Source organism: Schistocerca americana, chromosome 4, assembly GCF_021461395.2.
Source record: "Schistocerca americana isolate TAMUIC-IGC-003095 chromosome 4, iqSchAmer2.1, whole genome shotgun sequence".
Classification (NCBI taxonomy): domain Eukaryota; kingdom Metazoa; phylum Arthropoda; class Insecta; order Orthoptera; family Acrididae; genus Schistocerca; species Schistocerca americana.
In genome coordinates this window covers 507,574,232-507,593,424 of record NC_060122.1, presented here as the reverse complement: position 1 = coordinate 507,593,424, position 19,193 = coordinate 507,574,232, and positions in this window count along the sequence as shown.

Here is a 19,193-nt window from a genome sequence, read left to right as displayed (position 1 = left end):
TGATGAAAGTTCTGCAAACTGTTGGCGTGCTCACTGACGTAATCGCCAACGCAAAACTGCGATTTTCACGCTCTAATTTGTAGGAACACTCAGCCACCAAACAAATTATTCCACTCCTTCCTGTATGTGGCATACCTACTCTAACGCTTGCACACTTTGCATCATAAATTTTCAGTTGTCGGTTCTAGACACCTACTAGTGAACATTAATACGGGATGTGTTCACCCTTCACCCTTCGCCTTTACGACTGCTTGAATTCTGCTGGAGGCACCTTCAGTCAGGTGTCTAAATGTTTGTGGAGGAATAGCAGCACATTCTTTCTCAAGAGCCGAAACCAAAGAAGTAATGGTGTCTGGGATCTGGAGCGAACTCGACATTCTAACTCATTCTAAAGATCTGACTCTTGATACGTCAGTCCATTTCCAAAATATTATTATCCATAAACCACTCCCTCACAGATGCTGCTTTAAAACAGAGTGCATTTACAGGTTGATACAAACAATCATCGTCTCTAGATTGTTTCTCTAGTGTGCACAGAACACTCTGCTGCCAAATCTGTTCATATACTTTCGCAGTTAGCGTTTTCTTAAGCCCGATAAGAGGACTACAGCCTAACCATGACAAACAGTTCCATATCGTAACCTCACCTGCTCCATACTTCACTGTTGGCAATGTACATGATGGCAGGCAACATTCTCCATCTGTTTACTACACCCAAACTCTTCCACTAGATTACCTCATGTTATAGCGTGATTCATGTCTCTCAGTCACTGGTTCTCACTGGTTTTCCGTCACCCACTGTCCAGTGTTGCTTAGCTTTGGCTACAGAAATGTGTGTCTTACGAGGAGTTGCTCGAGCGATGCAGTCCATTCTTTTTGACTCTCTCTTTAGCTCCTTTTTTTTATTTTTTTTATTTTGTACAGTCACCTTCGACAATGCTTGACGGTCCCAGTCAGCCAATGTATGAGACCTGGATGGTCTTGGTTTAGCTCTTGTTCCTTCAAGTTTCCACTTCACAATTACATCACAAACACTTGACTTAGACAACTGTAGAATGGTTGGAATGTCACTGATGTATTTGTTTGGTCAGGTGACATCTAATGGTTGTGGCTAGCCCACACTGGAATTCTCTGTTACCGCTTCTCTATTGACAACACAATACCTATTTATTTTTTCTGTTAGTTCATCTATCATACAAATCATATAATACACAAACCTGTACCAGTAATGTTGTGACTTGGCAAGACAGCCAAGCCACTAGGAGGTAGCCGAAAGGCACGCGTTTAAGCTCACGCAGGATGGCGTGAGGTCTGGAAAATGACAAGGTCTTTATAGTAGCAAAAATAATACGTAGCTTCTGGAATACTTAATTTTAATCCATAATTGGTGAACATCGGTCGGACGGTACATGTATCACAAGATAAATAGCAATTGATAGTGGCGCCTTGCTAGGTCGTAGCAAATGACGTAGCTGAAGGCTATGCTAACTATCGTCTCGGCAAATGAGAGCGTAATTTGTCAGTGAACCATCGCTAGCAAAGTTGGCCGTACAACTGGGGCGAGTGCTAGGAAGTCTCTCTAGACCTGCCGTGTGGCGGCGCTCGGTCTGCAATCACTGACAGTGGCGACACGCGGGTCCGACGTATACTACCGGACCGCGGCCGATTTAAAGGCTACCACCTAGCAAGTGTGGTGTCTGGCGGTGACACCACAAGTAAACAATTTTATATCCTTCCTTTCTAATCATTGTGTTTTCCATGTGGCTGATGGTGCATCCCATTTCGAAGGTAATCTTTTTGTTATGTTCCTTTTCATGTTGGCAGTAATTTTGAAATCTGATTACTTTAGGGGTTCTCGTTATTGCTCTTATGTTTTCTTTGGGTAGTTTCTTGCATGTCAACAGATTTTCTTCAGTTGTTTTTGTTGTGCCTGTGTTGATTCAAGTGTCTACAGTCTCTGTCAAAAGCAATGCGTGAAGCTGTTTGCGGAATCTGCACTTTTTTTATTTGTGTTGTTAAGTTCATTGCCGGCTGGAGTGACCGAGAGGTTCTAGACGCTACAGTCTGGAGCTGCGCGACCGCTACGGTCGCAGGTTCGAATCCTGCCCCGGGCATGGATGTGTGTGATATCCTTAGGTTAGTTAGGTTTAAGTATTTCTAAGTTCTAGGGGACTGATATCCTCAGAAGTTAAGTCCCATAGTGCTCAGAGCCATTTTGTAAGTTCATTTGCGTTTTTCATTGTTCTGCTGTTCTTCATTTCATGGTGTTCTGTTACGGTTTTGTTTTATGGTTTTACACATCGCATGATAGTGCATTCATAAAATTTATGATAGGTCTCATGGAATTATTTGAAAAATGGTTCAAATGGCTCTGAGGAGTATGGAACTTAACATGTGAGGTCATCAGTCCCCTAGACTTAGAACTACTTAAACCTAACTAACCTAAGGACATCACGCACATCCATGCCCGAGATAGGATTCGAACCTGCGAACGTAGCAGCAGCGCGGTTCCAGACTGAAGCGCCTAGAACCGCTCGGCCACTTCGGCCGGCGGAATTATTTAACTTGTGAAGTATATACACTGAAATTAAAAGCTGTGGTGCTTTCTTAACATTTGTATTAGCCTAATCAGCTGTGAAAGCACAACACGGTCAAGATTGTTTATTGTTGAAGCGTTATTGGCACATCGGATGGGGACATTAAACTCAGTGGCCTGCTCGGTGCAGTTCGATGGGAATACGTTCCCTTCCAGTACTGGGTTTTACCTTCTTCATTCTCTTATCATCATATAACACAAATATGACAATACCACACACCCATTGAATGCTGTAACGTGCTTTAAATCGATCTGCTTAAGACAGAACTCTGCACTCACCGAGTAAATAAGCCATATATATGGAGGAAGAGAACTTCCCTCATTAGATAGCTAAACAGCCCCTCACGCTATAGTAGCCAATAGTTCAACAGGGCATCTTCTTACTTTTTCTCTCTCTCTCTCGAGGAGCACCAAGGTATCTTTGCCGGGAGAGTATTCCTCTAACATGGAGGCGTGCGTAGGGGGTCCCCTTGGCGGCCAGGTGCGGTCCCAGCTGCTCAGCTCCCCGCAGTCTGAATAGAGGAGGACCAATACGGGCCGCGCGATATTGGCGCCCGCTACCTCTGCCGGCGCTCGTATAACGTGCAGCCGGCAGGCAGATAGGCCGCCCTTTCAGAAACGCGTCGACGACGGTCCTTGAACCCTCCGTGCCCTCCTGCGCCACCTGCCTCGCCTCCCCCTACCAGTGCAAACTCTCGAAATGCCTTGCCCGCTGCACCAAACGGAAGGATCGTGTCGTACGTGTCCTCCGGAGCAGCTCCGCGGATGTGTCCCACAGGTGGGGCAAATCTTCCGGACTAGAAGACAACTGTGTATAACTAAGCGTTTTGAGCATTTTTAAGCTCAGTGTTTATTGTTCTGTACTGAATTTTGCGCAATACAGGATGTATCAAAAAAATCATCAGATTTGGACCGTCTATATCACAGAAAGCAATAAACATATGCAATGAATTTTATTTCTTGTTGAACTATAAACTCGAAAAGTTCTTTTCATATTCTTTTTCATACCTTTTCATAGTTGTTCAATATGCGCCTCTTGAGATGCACGACATATGTCAGTCCGGTATTCAAATTGCCCCACACTGCAACGAGCATGTCTCGAGTTACAGCTTCTACAGCCGCTGTTATGAGATGTCCCAGTTCGTTCATTGTTGTTGGTAACGGAGGCACATAGACAGTCTTTTTTTTTATAAACCCCCACAAGAAACAATCACATGCAGTCACGTCCGATGACCTTGGAGACCAATAATGTAAGGCTGAATCATTTGGTTCAGTGCGACCAATCCATTGTTCAGTAATCATTTGATTTCAAAAGTCCCACGCTTCCAGATGCCAGTGTGGTGGTACCCCACCCTGTTGCTAAATGAAGTCGTTCGAATCTGTCTCCAATTGTGTTAAAAGAAAGTTCTCAAGCATATCGAGATATGTGCTTCCTGTAACACTGTTCACGGCAAAGGAAAATGGACCATAGATCTTTTTCCCTCGAACTGCGTAAAACACATTAAATTTTGGAGAGTCCCTCTCATGTTGTACAACTTCACGTGGCTGTTCCGTGCCCCATATTATCATATTATGAGAGTTCACATTTCCATTTAAATGGAATGCTGACTCGTCACTAAACACTAAGCGAAAACTGTCATCCTGCATCTTGCCAGGAACGAAATTACAGAACTCCACACGCTGTTTGTCACCTTCACGAAGAGCTTGTAGTAGCTGAATTTTGTATGGTTTCATGTGTCAACACCAACGCAACACACCCCATACGGACATCGGAGGCATTTCGAACTGTCGAGCTGCACGGCAAACGGATTTCTGCAGACTCCTTGTGAAACTATGACATCTGTGTCAGACACTCGGGGACGGCCGGGTGATTTTTCTTTACACAAACAACCCGTTTCTCGGAATTGTTCATGCCATCCTCTAATGCGCTGTTATGTACGAGAATAGGGATCATACGTAGTACGAAAGTTACGCTGAACAGTTATTACTGACCCACACTGCCCCGACACTATTTTTACTAGAGCTGAAGTGGACGCACACTGCTGCTATCTAGCGGGGACCATGTAAAACTCAAGAGTTCGCTATTTCCAACAGTACGTTGTTCACGTACATACCTCAAATAACAAAATAGTTCTTTTTTTTTTTAATCGGATGCTTCTTCTTGATACACATTGTATTGACTGCCTGAGAGCGGTATTGATGGTCTACGTCATATACTGAAAGAGATTCTAGAGCTTTAAAAATACTGACGGTCGCTCAGTATACTACGGAGTGTATTGTACCGCCTGCAGTCTCGTGATTTGCGGACTTGTAAACAAGTGATACAGCAACGCCATATGAATATGAATACGTCAGGAAATGATAGGTGAAAGCAATCGTCTGCTGGAGTGCATTTAGTGGAGAAGTTTCGTACATATTTAACACTTATTCGTTTAGACAAAAATGCTTAAGTGCAGAGAAATAACACTGCAAATGCGTATTTGTTCGTTTCAGAAGCTTTAATTATTTATTTTGAAGAAATACGTAACAGTACTACCTATCGGTTGTGTACAATAAAGTATTTCACTCTTTTCAGGTTTGTACGCGTAGATCACTTCCAGTACTGTGGAAAGTGAAATCCGATGAGTGTATGAACAGTATCTTTACCGTATGCATAAGGTGTAACGAGGTTCGCCAATTCGTTGAAAGATTCCTTGTCCATCCTTAAAAAATTCCGATAGTCATGTTGCTCTGCGGCAAGTTCTCTTACAACGGACCATACGAATTTTCCCTTAACGATTTTATTCATACTTACAGGATGTATAGGGCACGATTACGACTTCAACATATGTAAACAGGTAGATGCAACTTACAACCGTTTTCGAGAAAATGGAGTTTGAAGATTTTACACTTATTTATATGTAGCTATGGTAACTAGTACTCAAGAAGTCCGCAGCCGAGAGTGTTAAGCGGTTATATCAGGGGGCTGAGTACCAAGTGGATCGAATATCCCTGGCTGCACTTCTTTTTTTACTGCCACTTAATTATTATGACTGTGCAAACTATCATTATAGAATGATTGATTTATTATTTTCATAATCTTTATCTTGAAAAAAGGAGAAGAAATTTTCGTAATGAGATTGGCAAAAAATGGATACACAAGACCTTTCAATGAAATTACCATAGTCATTTTAATTATATTATTTTATCTACATTTGTGGCAAGTATAACGTGTCTACTATGGAGCACTTACGAATCATAGAAACATGGGAAACAATAATTACTGCCACGTACATCATTGGTAATGAACGCTGAACTTTTGAATCTGCATGACTTTTTCCTTGTGTCTATTGGGAAAAAAAACTTCGGTTACATGCGTAAGCGGTTCTCGGTCATCACACAATTTCATGGCATACCACACTATTATTTGTTGGGAATGAAACAAAAGAAGAGGGCCGGAAGTGAGATCCGAACCACAGACGCCGCGCTTATGAAACTAAGCGAGCACTCGCTTGGTTGCTGAATCCTTGATTACAGGCGACCACATTAAGTATGTAAGCACGCGTTAAATGTTCATACTGTCTTTTCTAAAATATGTTGATTGTTGCGTCTTTGCTATTTACACACGTTGAAGTTCTATTCGTGCCCCGCACGGACTGTCAGTATGAACCAGATCGGTGAAGGGAAGTTTGTACGATACCCTACCTTGCTGTTAACAGCCACGCGTAGAACTCCTTTCAAGCGCCTTTTTAGCCCATCGCCGCGTCCTCTTGTTTTTCTTATCGCAACACATTCGAGCTCTTAATCATCGAGCACCGAAGTGTTCCAACTGACGCGTGCCGGGCATAAATAGTGCACAGTAATAGTGTACCATTATTGGCCTCGTGATTTCGCTCAGTAATTGTCACAATATTATTGCGCAATAAATAGTCAGCCTGTGAGGGATCCCTAAAGAGAACTGGATAGATTCAAAGACAAGTGCGCGGTAATCTTTGTGTTAAATATTAATTTTTCTTGACTGTTAATCAGAGTCGCATGAAACCTTTAAAAGATATCGCCGACGTCTCCAGTCCCGTGTGGGGCACAGCGAAATTTCGTGTTGTGTCAAAAATGTCTTTATGTCAAAATTTTTTGAATTTTGACTTGTGCTGAAGTACGAAATTTTCACTCTGTTCCACCTGGAAATGAGATAGGATCCAAAACCCAGCAGTGTATTTTATAAATAAGTAATTTTAAGGAGCAGACGATCATTTATTTTTACAATGTTTTAAATATAGTTCTTGGGAAAACTTGCATTACTTAAAGACGACCGAGCGAGGTGGCGCGGCGGTTAGACACTGGACTCGCATTCGGGAGGACGACGGTTCAATCCCGCGTCCGGCCATCCTGATTTAGGTTTTCCGTGATTTCCCTAAATCGCTCCAGGCAAATGCCGGGATGGTTCCTTTCAAAGGGCACAGCCGACTTCCTTCCCCGTCCTTCCCTAATCCGATGAGACCGATGACCTCACTGTCTGGTCTCCTTCCCCGAAACAACCAACCAACCAACCAACCAACCAACCAACTTAAAGACGTGGGGAGGGAAAAACATGTCGTGTGCAGAACTGCATGGAAACAGTCTTGTGCGATCAGTGTCCAGGGAGACTGAGCAATACGACTGAACCGTGATTTATTTTCAAAGAATATTCTTAAGAATTTATTTTATTTACTAGCGATTCACCAAGAACATTAACACATTTAATCACACTATGTAAGTATGGAAGTGGTTGCCAGGGAGGGACTGATGAAATCATAACCAAATTCCTTTTAACAAATGGGAAGCCTATTCACTTTAATAGTGCCTAAAGCATTTTTAAAAGAAACAGATTTAAAATTATAATCAGAAAGCACCCTCTAAATATCAAAGTTACAATTTATTCAGAGGCAAAAAGAAACAAGTTTTGACTGTATGTGCTTTCGGGCAGAGAACCTTCCCGCTCCCTTTTGACACGGCCGTAGTTACGACCGCTCACAACAGCCTCTGAAAGACTATACTGGTGCAACAAATCTGCAACACACCAGATAACTTCAACTAAAAGTTTTAACAATTTACACAAGCACACAAACTATGCACACCCTCCCCCAGCGACCCCTGTAGGAGGGATGGAAATGGTACAAAACACTAACAATTAAAATATTAACCTTGCCACCGAAGGTGCAACTTGACTTTAACTTCTAAGAAAATTCTTACTGTGAAAGGGTGGCAACATTATCTTTATATACTAAAATGATCATTTAAATAAAAGCGTGTCTCAGTGCGCGACCGACCAAGCGATCGATCTAGCCGCCAATGACCATTGCCTGAGCAAACTCGAGTAGACTGGCGGCCTAACACGCAGATACAGGAAATAAGCCCCGACCGGGCAACCACTCGCTAAGTTCTCTTACTGGCGGAGTGGAAAGACTCTCATTTTGCCGGCTTTAAAGGTTGATCTGAACGACAGACAGACTAGCACTCCAAATTACAGACAGACACTAACTGCCTAACAAATGCGGACTAGAGACAGACTAGCAAGCTGGGGACGAGAGACTGACGCAGACTGACTGACTGGCGAGCTCATAGCGCCCCTTAAATGCACGTGAACAGGCAACCTTTCCCCTTTCCCACCAGAGGGAGACACCAAAGCTGCGACTGGCACTGCGACGCCACCGCCAGAAACGGAGGGCGACTGCTTCAGACTACACGCTGCAGCGCGCTCTTCAAAACAGCAATTTTTACCACGGCTCAACGGCCACGATTCTTGACGTGCCTTTGTAACTTCAAATTTGCTAGTACCTCCATGATACAGTGCAGACCTCACAAAACCTCCTTCGCATACCTACACGCAATTTATATCTGCCAGAAAGTTTCAAACCAGGGCGCAAGTCGTTGGAGAGTGGAAGATTCATTCTGGAAACCATCTCTGGGCTGTGGCTAGGCTAAATTCCCAAACATCCTTTCTTCCAAGAGAGGTACTCTAGGATGGTTCACAGAAGCACTTTCGTGAAGTATGGAAGGTGAGAGTTGAGCTACTGGCGGAAGTGAAAACATGAAATGAAGTGAATACATGAAATGTATTCACAGTTGCAAATATGGACAACTATCAGATGTATAATGGATCGACGACAATGAAAATTTGTAGCGGACCGGGACTCGAACCTGGATTTGCAGCTTTTCGCTAGCGGTGGCCTTACCATTTGGCTATCCGAGCTCGACTCACGCCCCCACCAAAACATCCATATGTTGTGAACCATGTGACTACAACCTGTACTCGTACATGCATTATGTATATTCCTGTACAGGGGAGATATTTTACTAAATCACTTCCCTGTGTCGGCAGATAAACACCGTACTGCAGTGCCTGTGTTATTCCGAATTCCCATGCAATGTTCCTTCGGACAAGCAGGCACTGCGGAGACTGCAGCCGTTGTGAAATATATAAAATGTATTCGCAGTTGCTAATGTGGACAACCAACAGCTGTATAATGGAATGACGACAATGAAAATTTGTGCCAAACATGCATATTGCATTGTAATTGAGAATAACAGGGCACTGCAATATCTTATGAACGTGTAAGACCGTGTCGCGGGTGGTGCTTTCGTAGCTGAGTCGGTAAGAGCGTTTCCCGCGAAAAACTAGATTCCGCGTTCGATTCTTGGTCCGACATACAGTTTCAATCTATTGGCTTCAAAACAAAACACACTCCATTGCACAGTGATATATTCTATATATCAAAATAGTGGACAAAGGTTATTATTCCGTGAACGAAGAAGCTGTAACGAAGCTTCGCAAGTCGAATGAACCAGAGTTGATGGGACAAGTTACCGTGGCCGTTCCCACTGAGTTTCAAAAAAATAATTGTATTTTATTAACAGCAATTAAAATAACATTGAAACACACAGCAGTTCATTTTTTAACGCCAGAATGTGTGAATTGTTTTAAAAATTTTATTCATTTTGGAGGAGACTACTTACATGTTGTGACTGTGGCGCAAGTAGCGTGGGTGGCGAGTGGCGTAGGCATACATTACTTGGCGCTTTGCCGTTAAGAAGCGTTGGCGTTCAGTCATGTCGGAATAATTTCTTTCTTAGGAACATATGATAAAAAAAGCACTGTATGTGTGAAACACGGTCCGATGCCGTGCGGTTAAAGGCGCTGCAGTCTGGAACCGCAAGACCGCTACGGTCGCAGGTTCGAATCCTGCCTCGGGCATGGATGTTTGTGATGTTCTTAGGTTAGTTGGGTTTAACTAGTTCTAAGTTCTAGGGGACTAATGACCTCAGCAGTTGAGTCCCATAGTGCTCAGAGCCATTTGAACCATTTTTGAACGGTCCGATGTGGGAGAATGCCTGGGATGGCCATAACCAGATCAGGTTAAATAAATAGCAGTGAATAAAATAAAGTGAAGTATGTCTTAACTATGATTTCTTTTCGCCCAACCACCTGTACACATTCTAGTAAATTGTGATTCAACTCAAAAACAGACACTGCAATGTTACAAACAACTGAACGTTGCAGCGTTCTTTACAGAGCCAAAAGTAACCAGTGACGTTTTATGTGAAGGTTCTGAAGCCAGCAGTGTCAGAAAGCGACGTACCGGCCCCTGCATCCGTTAACCAGAAAGACGCCAAACGAGTTTAGTGTGGGATTCGAAAATAAATATCGATATATATTTACTACAGTACTATTCAAAACATGTCAACGCTGCCTCAATGTCGTTTATATTTCATCGATTTTCTTTGAGAGCAGTTCCTTATTGCAAAGGAATAAGCGACGTTTTTTTTTTTTTTTTTTTTTTTTTTTTTTTTTTTTTTTTTTTTTTTTTTTTTTTTTTGCTTCATTTCGTCGCCATTTAGTCTGGACAGTAATATACCTTTCTTCATTAACCCTTCCTATATTGCACTATATTTCTTTAGCACGATATAGCAGACCAGATTTTCCGTACGTCGCTTGATGTAGTATCTAATGGCGAAATAGATGAAAGCTGCATCCCACATACTTGCATCGAGCTCTCTTTGAAGAAACTATCGGTAAAATTCCTTAGTCAGATAGCGCTCCTCTGAACCGGCTCCAGTCACAAAGCTGGGGAATTTCAATAAGGCTACCGTATTTCAGAAGGCAATTTGCAACGAAAGGAGAGCTCCTTTCTTCGCGCGCTGCCGCGGCGGGGAGCAATTTGGCACCTTCCTCTCAACTACGTCTGACGTCACTGCAAGCGGAGGGAGTTGCCGAACACTCTGCGACGCCCGGCTGTATCTGAGTACCGGATTCTGGATGGAAATGTACATGCATCTCAGGGCAACAGTAGTTACATACAGGGTGACCCATAAATTTACGGCCAAAATTATATAGGTGCTAGAGGAACCTAAACTGAGCACTTTAAGGTAAGGAATTAATTCTCTCAAATAGCCCCATGTTCTGTGGCAAAATATACAGGGTGTTTTTATTTTAAAGAATGTGTGCCGTATTCCCTGTGTTCTTGTTGAAGACAGTAATGGTCAAAAATAGAAAAAACACATATCTGGTAATAAATTCTTGAGATATGGTCCTTTTACTTGTTTCCAGTAACAGTCATTAGTGTAAGTCGTCTTCCGGTTGACGTTCATTTCTCCTTTATTACTGCTTATGTTTGTTTTTGAACTTAGTCCAATGACTGTGATACTGCTGTGAGATAAAGTACTTACAGCTGTCTACTAGATCTTCCTTTTCGTAGGTACCGGTTTAAGGTCGTGCTCGCATCGGAATAAGATTAGCGACTCTGGACAATTTAACAAGCGCTGTCTATCACAAATTTCTAACCAAAAACTTACCCGCACTGTTGGGGAACGCGTGCAGGAAGTCAACGAATTTGGTTTACGCGCGGCGAAGTAGCATCGAATTTTCTACACCTCATACGTCAAATAAAGCAACCCCATGTTCAGGAAATTAGTGTGCGAGAACAGATGCAGGAATCCAAGGTCCTAACGAAGGTCGTCGCCTTCAGCCTGTTGTGAAGTATCAAGTGAGTGTCTGTGCCGTGTGGAAGGGAAAGGGCGTAAACCGGTGTCGGCACATAGCCTAGTCTTCTCGAATAGCACCAAGGGGGCGGCCGAACTTAACGTCCCCATTCGATAGACGAATCACGATCAACAGTGTCATATGCTCTTATTTCATGAGACTCTGCCGAGAGATTTGGCAGTGAACAAAAGCACGGCGAGTCGTTGGGCGAAGCGTCCGTCATCATCGCACCAAGGTCGTGCAGACCTGTTAGATCTCCCAGGTCCCGATGGATCACGTTCAAACACCTCGCTGCACAACTGAACGTCTCTGTTGCTAGTGCTGACAAACACGAGAGAAGCTCAGAAAACTTCACTGGACTGTTCTGCTGGATCTCGCACATTCCGACTTCCATCTGTTGGGCCCAGCGAAGGACGTACTTCATGGAAAACAGTTCGTGGATGATGGGAAGGTCATTTATGCAGCAAGACGTTGACTCCGATGTCGACCGGTAGACTAGGACCATGTAGGCATACAGGCTCTCACATTAAGCTGTTGTAAGGCCGTTGCATTGAACGGAGATTATGTAGAAAAAATATTTGTGGCCAAAAGAGTGGGAAATAATATAGTGTTTTGGATTTCTGAATAAAACCAACCTGCTTCCAGAAAAAAAGAATTGCTTATCGAAATCCCCTCGTACAATGAGTTATAAGTCATCTGGTTTTCCTGTTTACTCTCTTTCTCTGAATATAGTTGCAAGCGTATATAAAGCCACATAATCTAAAGCCTATTCCAGGTCTATAAAACACATATATAGGTCTCCTCCCTTTCCAATAAACATCTCCCCCTAAAATTCATAAGAATCCTGTTGCATTTCTTGTGCCTGTATTCCATCTAAAACCTGACTGTTCTTCAGCTAGTTTCTCTTCCCTTGCCTTTTCCACTCTTTTATTAATTATTCTTAACATAATTTTCGCTGCGTGTGAAGTGAGGCTGACTGTCCTGCGCTCATTGTTTTTCTTGGGTCCTTGTTTCTATGATACTGGAATCATTGTTGTTGTCAGAAAGTCCTCTGGCCATTTACGACTATCATATATTTTGTTACATAACCTCAATATTTATCTTACATTTTCTTGGTTCAAACATTTTAGTATTTCTCCTGGTAGTGTATCTGTACCTACTACTGTTTTTGGGGCATTTTTCATTACAGCTACCGCAAAAAAAAAAACGGTTCAGACGGCTCTCAGCACTATGGGACTTAACATCTGTGGCCATCAGTCCCCTAGATCTTAGAACTACTTAAACCTAACTAACCTAAGGACATCACACACATCCATGTCCGAGGCAGGACTCGAACCTGCGACCGTAGCGGTCAAGCGGTTCGATACTGAAGCGCCTAGAACCACACGGCCACACCGGCCGGCACAGCTATTGCACTCTGGATGAGATAGAAATAACGCCATCTTAATTCTGTCTATAAGGAACAATCAAACAATGGGTTTCTCAGTCATAAATCGCGTTTGAATGTTGGTTATTTGTAAAGAAAATGCTGCAACCCGTGAACAAGAACGAGAAAAGTCTGCCAATTCATGTTGAAATTCAACAATTCCAGCATTGTGACGTATCAAGACTACGTTTTATGGTTGTATGATATTGCTACTCACGTTGGCTGGAATTCCACGACTGTCCTCAAGAGGTTCAGGAAGGCCATACTCGAAGCCTTGCAGAATCGCAACAGTCTCATACAACTATCGCTTGATGGGACAGACACATTATTCGCTCGGTTGTGTAGCATTGCACAGTCATGTAACGTACCCGGGATCAGGAAATGGGATTGGCAGCGAGATACCCATCCACACGGATAGCGCGACAGCCTCTGGAACACCATGAATATTCAGCATGGCGGCTATTGTGATTTCCCTCGACACTGCACTGGGCGCATGAAGGACATCTCTTAGTCTTTCAGACAAACCCTGGTTCCGCGAGCAGCAGAATTATGGACGTATTTGTGCGTACAGAGGCTACCAGGAGAACGAACGTTTCCATATTGCATTTATCATATTGACTCGAGACCTGTCGTGGTGGTGGTGGTTTCGGGTGCCACTGGGTACACGATACGATCACCTCTGCTAATTTAATCTTCAGATGTTACATTTCTGTTAAAGCTAGTGGCTTTTTCCTAACTCTTAGACCAACATAATATTATCTTTCACGAAGACAGCTCAAGAATGCATGTTGCCAGTGCTAGCCCGACATGTATCAATACAGAGGCTGTAGGCAGCGCGTTCTCCAGACCTCTCACCAACTGAAACCATTTGGTCGTGAACTGTCGGGGTGACTGGTAGGCCGCCATTCACCAGCTACAGTGACTGATGAATCTGACACAGTGTCGAAGCAGCAGGGAACGACGTACCCATATCTGTAATCGAAGTTCATTTCGATTCGATGTACAGAGGACGAAGCACGGTATATAATATTTTACGCCCTGTCTTTGTTGGCTATCCTTCCTGGTGTTCCAGTTCTAATGGCCAGCAATATACTCTGCCTGACAAAAATAGTCAAGCGCTGAAAAGAAATGATGGAATGTCATTCTAACTTCGTACACGTACACACTATCGGTGGTTATGTACTAGGGGCTTTGTGTAAGTAATGAAAGACATTTATTTTCTCAATCAGGTTGGTTTTATTCAGAATTCCAATACATCATATTATTTCCCACTCTTTTGGCTACAAAACCCTATTTTTCAACACAATCTCCAATGGGAAGACTTTACACTGCCTTACTGGGATGGCATGTATGACGACGTGGTACCATTCTATTGATCGACGTAGGAGCCAACGCCTTGTTGCATCAATAACCTCCCGACCATCCACGTACAGCACGCACTGCTTTCCGCGGAGGGGATCCTGCATTTGGGCAAACAGATGGCAGTCGGAAGGTACGAGATGCGGGATGTAGGGTGGATGTGGAAGAACGCCACGCGTTGTAGTTTTTTCCGGTATGATGATGATGATGATATTTGGTTTGTGGGGCGTTCAACTGTGCGGTTATCAGCGCCCGTACAAAGTTACAATCTTTACACAGTCCATACTCACCACTTTCATGAATGATGATGAAATGATGCAGATAATAGAAACCCCCAGTCCCCGAGCGGAGAAAATCCCCGACCCGGCCGGGAATCGAACCCGGGACCCCGTGATCCAGAGGCAGAGACCACGAACTACGGACATTCCGGTTTGAAGTGATGAACCCATGTTTCATCGCCTGTGACGACGTTCGACAAAAAATTGTCAGTCAGCCTCGTAACGCGCAAGCAGTTGCAGAAAGATGGTCCTTCATTGCTCTTTATTGTTTTCTGGTAGGCGGCTAGGAAATCAGCGGGTATAATCCTTTGAGTACCCCAACTGGAGGACGAGTTTGTCAGCACTGCAAACAGAGACGTCCAGTTGACCGTCGAGGCATTTGATTGTGTTCGTTCGATCACGTCGAATGACAGTGTCCACATGTTCCAGCAGTGTATCAGTCACAGCTCTGTGATGCCGGTCGGCACGCGGGAAATCGGACAGCTTTGTGCGACCCTGTTGCGACCATGAATGACGCCTCGCCCAACGACTCACCGTACTTTTTCTTACCGCCAGGAGTCAGTGGAAATTCTCCAAACGCCAAAAGTAACTTAATGACAGCTCTCTGCTTGGAACGAACCTGCGTCACAGACGCCCTTTTCAAGGCTATGGACAGCGCCGCCACCTATCGAAACTTCACGAAACTGTAACGGATGAAGCTGGAATATTCCACGATTGACCTCAGCAGTTTAGTCCCATAGTGCTCAGAGCCATTTGAACCATTTTTTATTCCACGATTTCTCACAACAAACGCAGCATTTTTCTTCAACCGAAATTGACCGAGAAAAAAAAAAGTGTTGCAATACTCTTTGAACGCCCTTCGTAAGTTATCGGAGTTGCAAATCTCAGTGAGAGATATAATGGCTGTTGTGGTATCAACGTTCGATACCGCATTTGTTAGGGGTTGCAGTTATCGACCGCGTTCCGTATTAGTATCGTTGGACTCGCGAGTCACGACCAGTTCCACTAGCGCCGCTCCGCGGCTTGTATCAAGTTTCACTCTTGCTTGGGACGTCAAGTAGTAAAGTAGCATAGCCGTCAACTGATAGGAAGCAACCTCTAACAAGGCGCTTGGTAACAAATGGCCTAAGTGAGATCTCAATAGCTATCTGTTTATAATTATATGTATGCAGCCAATAAGAATTCTGTACAAGCAGTTAAGTACAATATACACTCCTGGAAATTGAAATAAGAACACCGTGAATTCATTGTCCCAGGAAGGGGAAACTTTATTGACACATTCCTGGGGTCAGATACATCACATGATCACACTGACAGAACCACAGGCACATAGACACAGGCAACAGAGCATGCACAATGTCGGCACTAGTACAGTGTATATCCACCTTTCGCAGCAATGCAGGCTGCTATTCTCCCATGGAGACGATCGTAGAGATGCTGGATGTAGTCCTGTGGAACGGCTTGCCATGCCATTTCCACCTGGCGCCTCAGTTGGACCAGCGTTCGTGCTGGACGTGCAGACCGCGTGAGACGACGCTTCATCCAGTCCCAAACATGCTCAATGGGGGACAGATCCGGAAATCTTGCTGGCCAGGGTAGTTGACTTACACCTTCTAGAGCACGTTGGGTGGCACGGGATACGTGCGGACGTGCATTGTCCTGTTGGAACAGCAAGTTCCCTTGCCGGTCTAGGAATGGTAGAACGATGGGTTCGATGATGGTTTGGATGTACCGTGCACTATTCAGTGTCCCCTCGACGATCACCAGTGGTGTACTGCCAGTGTAGGAGATCGCTCCCCACACCATGATGCCGGGTGTTGGCCCTGTGTGCCTCGGTCGTATGCAGTCCTGATTGTGGCGCTCACCTGCACGGCGCCAAACACGCATACGACCATCATTGGCACCAAGGCAGAAGCGACTCTCATCGCTGAAGACGACACGTCTCCATTCGTCCCTCCATTCACGCCTGTCGCGACACCACTGGAGGCGGGCTGCACGATGTTGGGGCGTGAGCGGAAGACGGCCTAACGGTGTGCGGGACCGTAGCCCAGCTTCATGGAGACGGTTGCGAATGGTCTTCGCCGATACCCCAGGAGCAACAGTGTCCCTAATTTGCTGGGAAGTGGCGGTGCGGTCCCCTACGGCACTGCGTAGGATCCTACTTTCTTGGCGTGCATCCGTGCGTCGCTGCGGTCCGGTCCCAGGTCGACGGGCACGTGCACCTTCCGCCGACCACTGGCGACAACATCGATGTACTGTGGAGACCTCACGCCCCACGTGTTGAGCAATTCGGCGGTACGTCCACCCGGCCTCCCGCATGCCCACTATACGCCCTCGCTCAAAGTCCGTCAACTGCACATACGGTTCACGTCCACGCTGTCGCGGCATGCTACCAGTGTTAAAGACTGCGATGGAGCTCCGTATGCCACGGCAAACTGGCTGACACTGACGGCGGCGGTGCACAAATGCTGCGCAGCTAGCACCATTCGACGGCCAACACCGCGGTTCCTGGTGTGTCCGCTGTGTCGTGCGTGTGATCATTGCTTGTACAGCCCTCTCGCAGTGTCCGGAGCAAGTATGGTGTGTCTGACACACCGGTGTCAATGTGTTCTTTTTTCCATTTCCAGGAGTGTATTTAGCATCAGCCACCAGTCAACATTGGCGACGACTCGTTCGTCCTCATCATAACAGCTATCAAAGTGCCTTAGTTTGTAGTACTGTCACCAGATCTAGTAGATTGTATAAGGGTTGCGAGCAGCATTAGACTAGGAATCATTGTGATTTACACAGTCATGTACTGGTATGAGACAACGTTATCAGCACCTGGCAGAGTGTGAAAGAGGCTTCACTGAAAGTCTCTATTTGTCCACCTGGTCGAGTAACGCAGTATCGAGTTTTGTGGGGCATTCGGATCTGGGATGGTCCGATGTTGGATTGCGTGGAAAGATGTGGGTAGGCATTCTCGCCGTTAAGTTTCCAGTCGACCACGTCTGGCCATTACAATGGAGGATCGCCTTATTGTGCTTCAAGCGTACCACAACTACTTCAGAAGTCCACCCACCACCCGAGAAGAAGTAATGTAGTCCCTGCGACATTCTGTGTCACCTCGCACTATTTGCCGGAGACTATCATCAACTAGACTAGGGAAATACCGCCCCAGGCTTAGGCTGCCGTTAACACCACAAACGGACGTGTTCGGAGTGGTGCTGAGACCGCGAAGCATGGACTGCTGATTAATAGTGTCGCATTGAGACTAGTCGTGAATCGTGATTCTGCACCACTCCAGATAACATCGTCGGTGAGTATGGAAGTGACCTGGAGAGAGTCTCGTCCTTCCAATGGTTTGGAGAGGCATAGCGATGTTAGTCCTGCCATCATCGTGTGGGGATCTACCGGCTATGACTTCAGGTTACGGTTAGTTATGACTGAGATAAATCTGATGGTACAACGATATATTACGGATAGCCTGCGTCCTCATAAGTTACCTCTCCTATAACAGTATTGTGGTGCCCTTTTTGAACAGGGCATTGCTCTTTCGCACATGAAGCTGTGCGTGATGCCGAAGTACTCTCGTGGACAGAAAAATGCCCAGATCTCTTCCCGATAGAACATCTTTGAGGCCAGCTCAGACGTCCTGTACAAATTACCAGTATCCAGGATATCAAGCACTACTTACAACAGTTGCCGTCCAGTTTGCCTCAGTAGCGGATACGATGGGTTCATGACAGTCTTCCCAACCGAATCAGTTCATGCAACCAGACCAGACAGGATGCAAGGTTATTCCGACAATTGGGTCCCGCGAAGTTCTTTGTAAATCTATTTTGTAATCACCGAATTAACGTCACACCTTCTTTCGATCGTGTGAAGTTTCATTTCGTTTCCTCTCCCCGTTTTGGGAGTTTCATATCTTTTTTGTCAGGCGGTGTGTATCGTAGCAGACGAGTAAAGACGAGTAGCGACACCGAATGTTTTCTTTGCCGGTGCCTCACCGCCAACAAGTTCCCCGCAGAGACAGGCGCCAGTGTTGGGGGTTGGAGGGAGAGGAAGGGGTGGTACAGAGGATATTAGCTGCAGAGAGACGGCAACACGTCACGGGCGGACTGCCGCTTTGGCCCGTTGGAGAGACATAGCGCGGAGCCAGCAGTTTCCCAGAGCTGCTAATGTCTGCGACTTCTTAATGTCGTCGCGCTGCCGGTGGCGGATATAAGCCATTCCATTACGCCCAGCGCCGCTTCCTTATCTCTTCTGCTGCTTCGAGTTTCAGCCTTCTCATTTTCCCTTTCGCTTCTTTCCAATACCGGAGCTCGCGCGCTCGTTTCGCCGTGCATCATTAAGTTCAGCCTCCCTGCGAGAGGTCGGTCCTCCCCTCCCCCTACAAAGGCACGGCGCAATCCTCCTAATGCAGCCGACTCTTCGGCTCAGGCAGCTTCCGAAGGTCGTCTCAAGACCAGTCAGGCGGAAGAAGGAAAAATAAAATAAAATAAACGCATTCAGACTACTCTCTTTCATTCACACCTTACTTAGTCCTCTTGTGTCCGG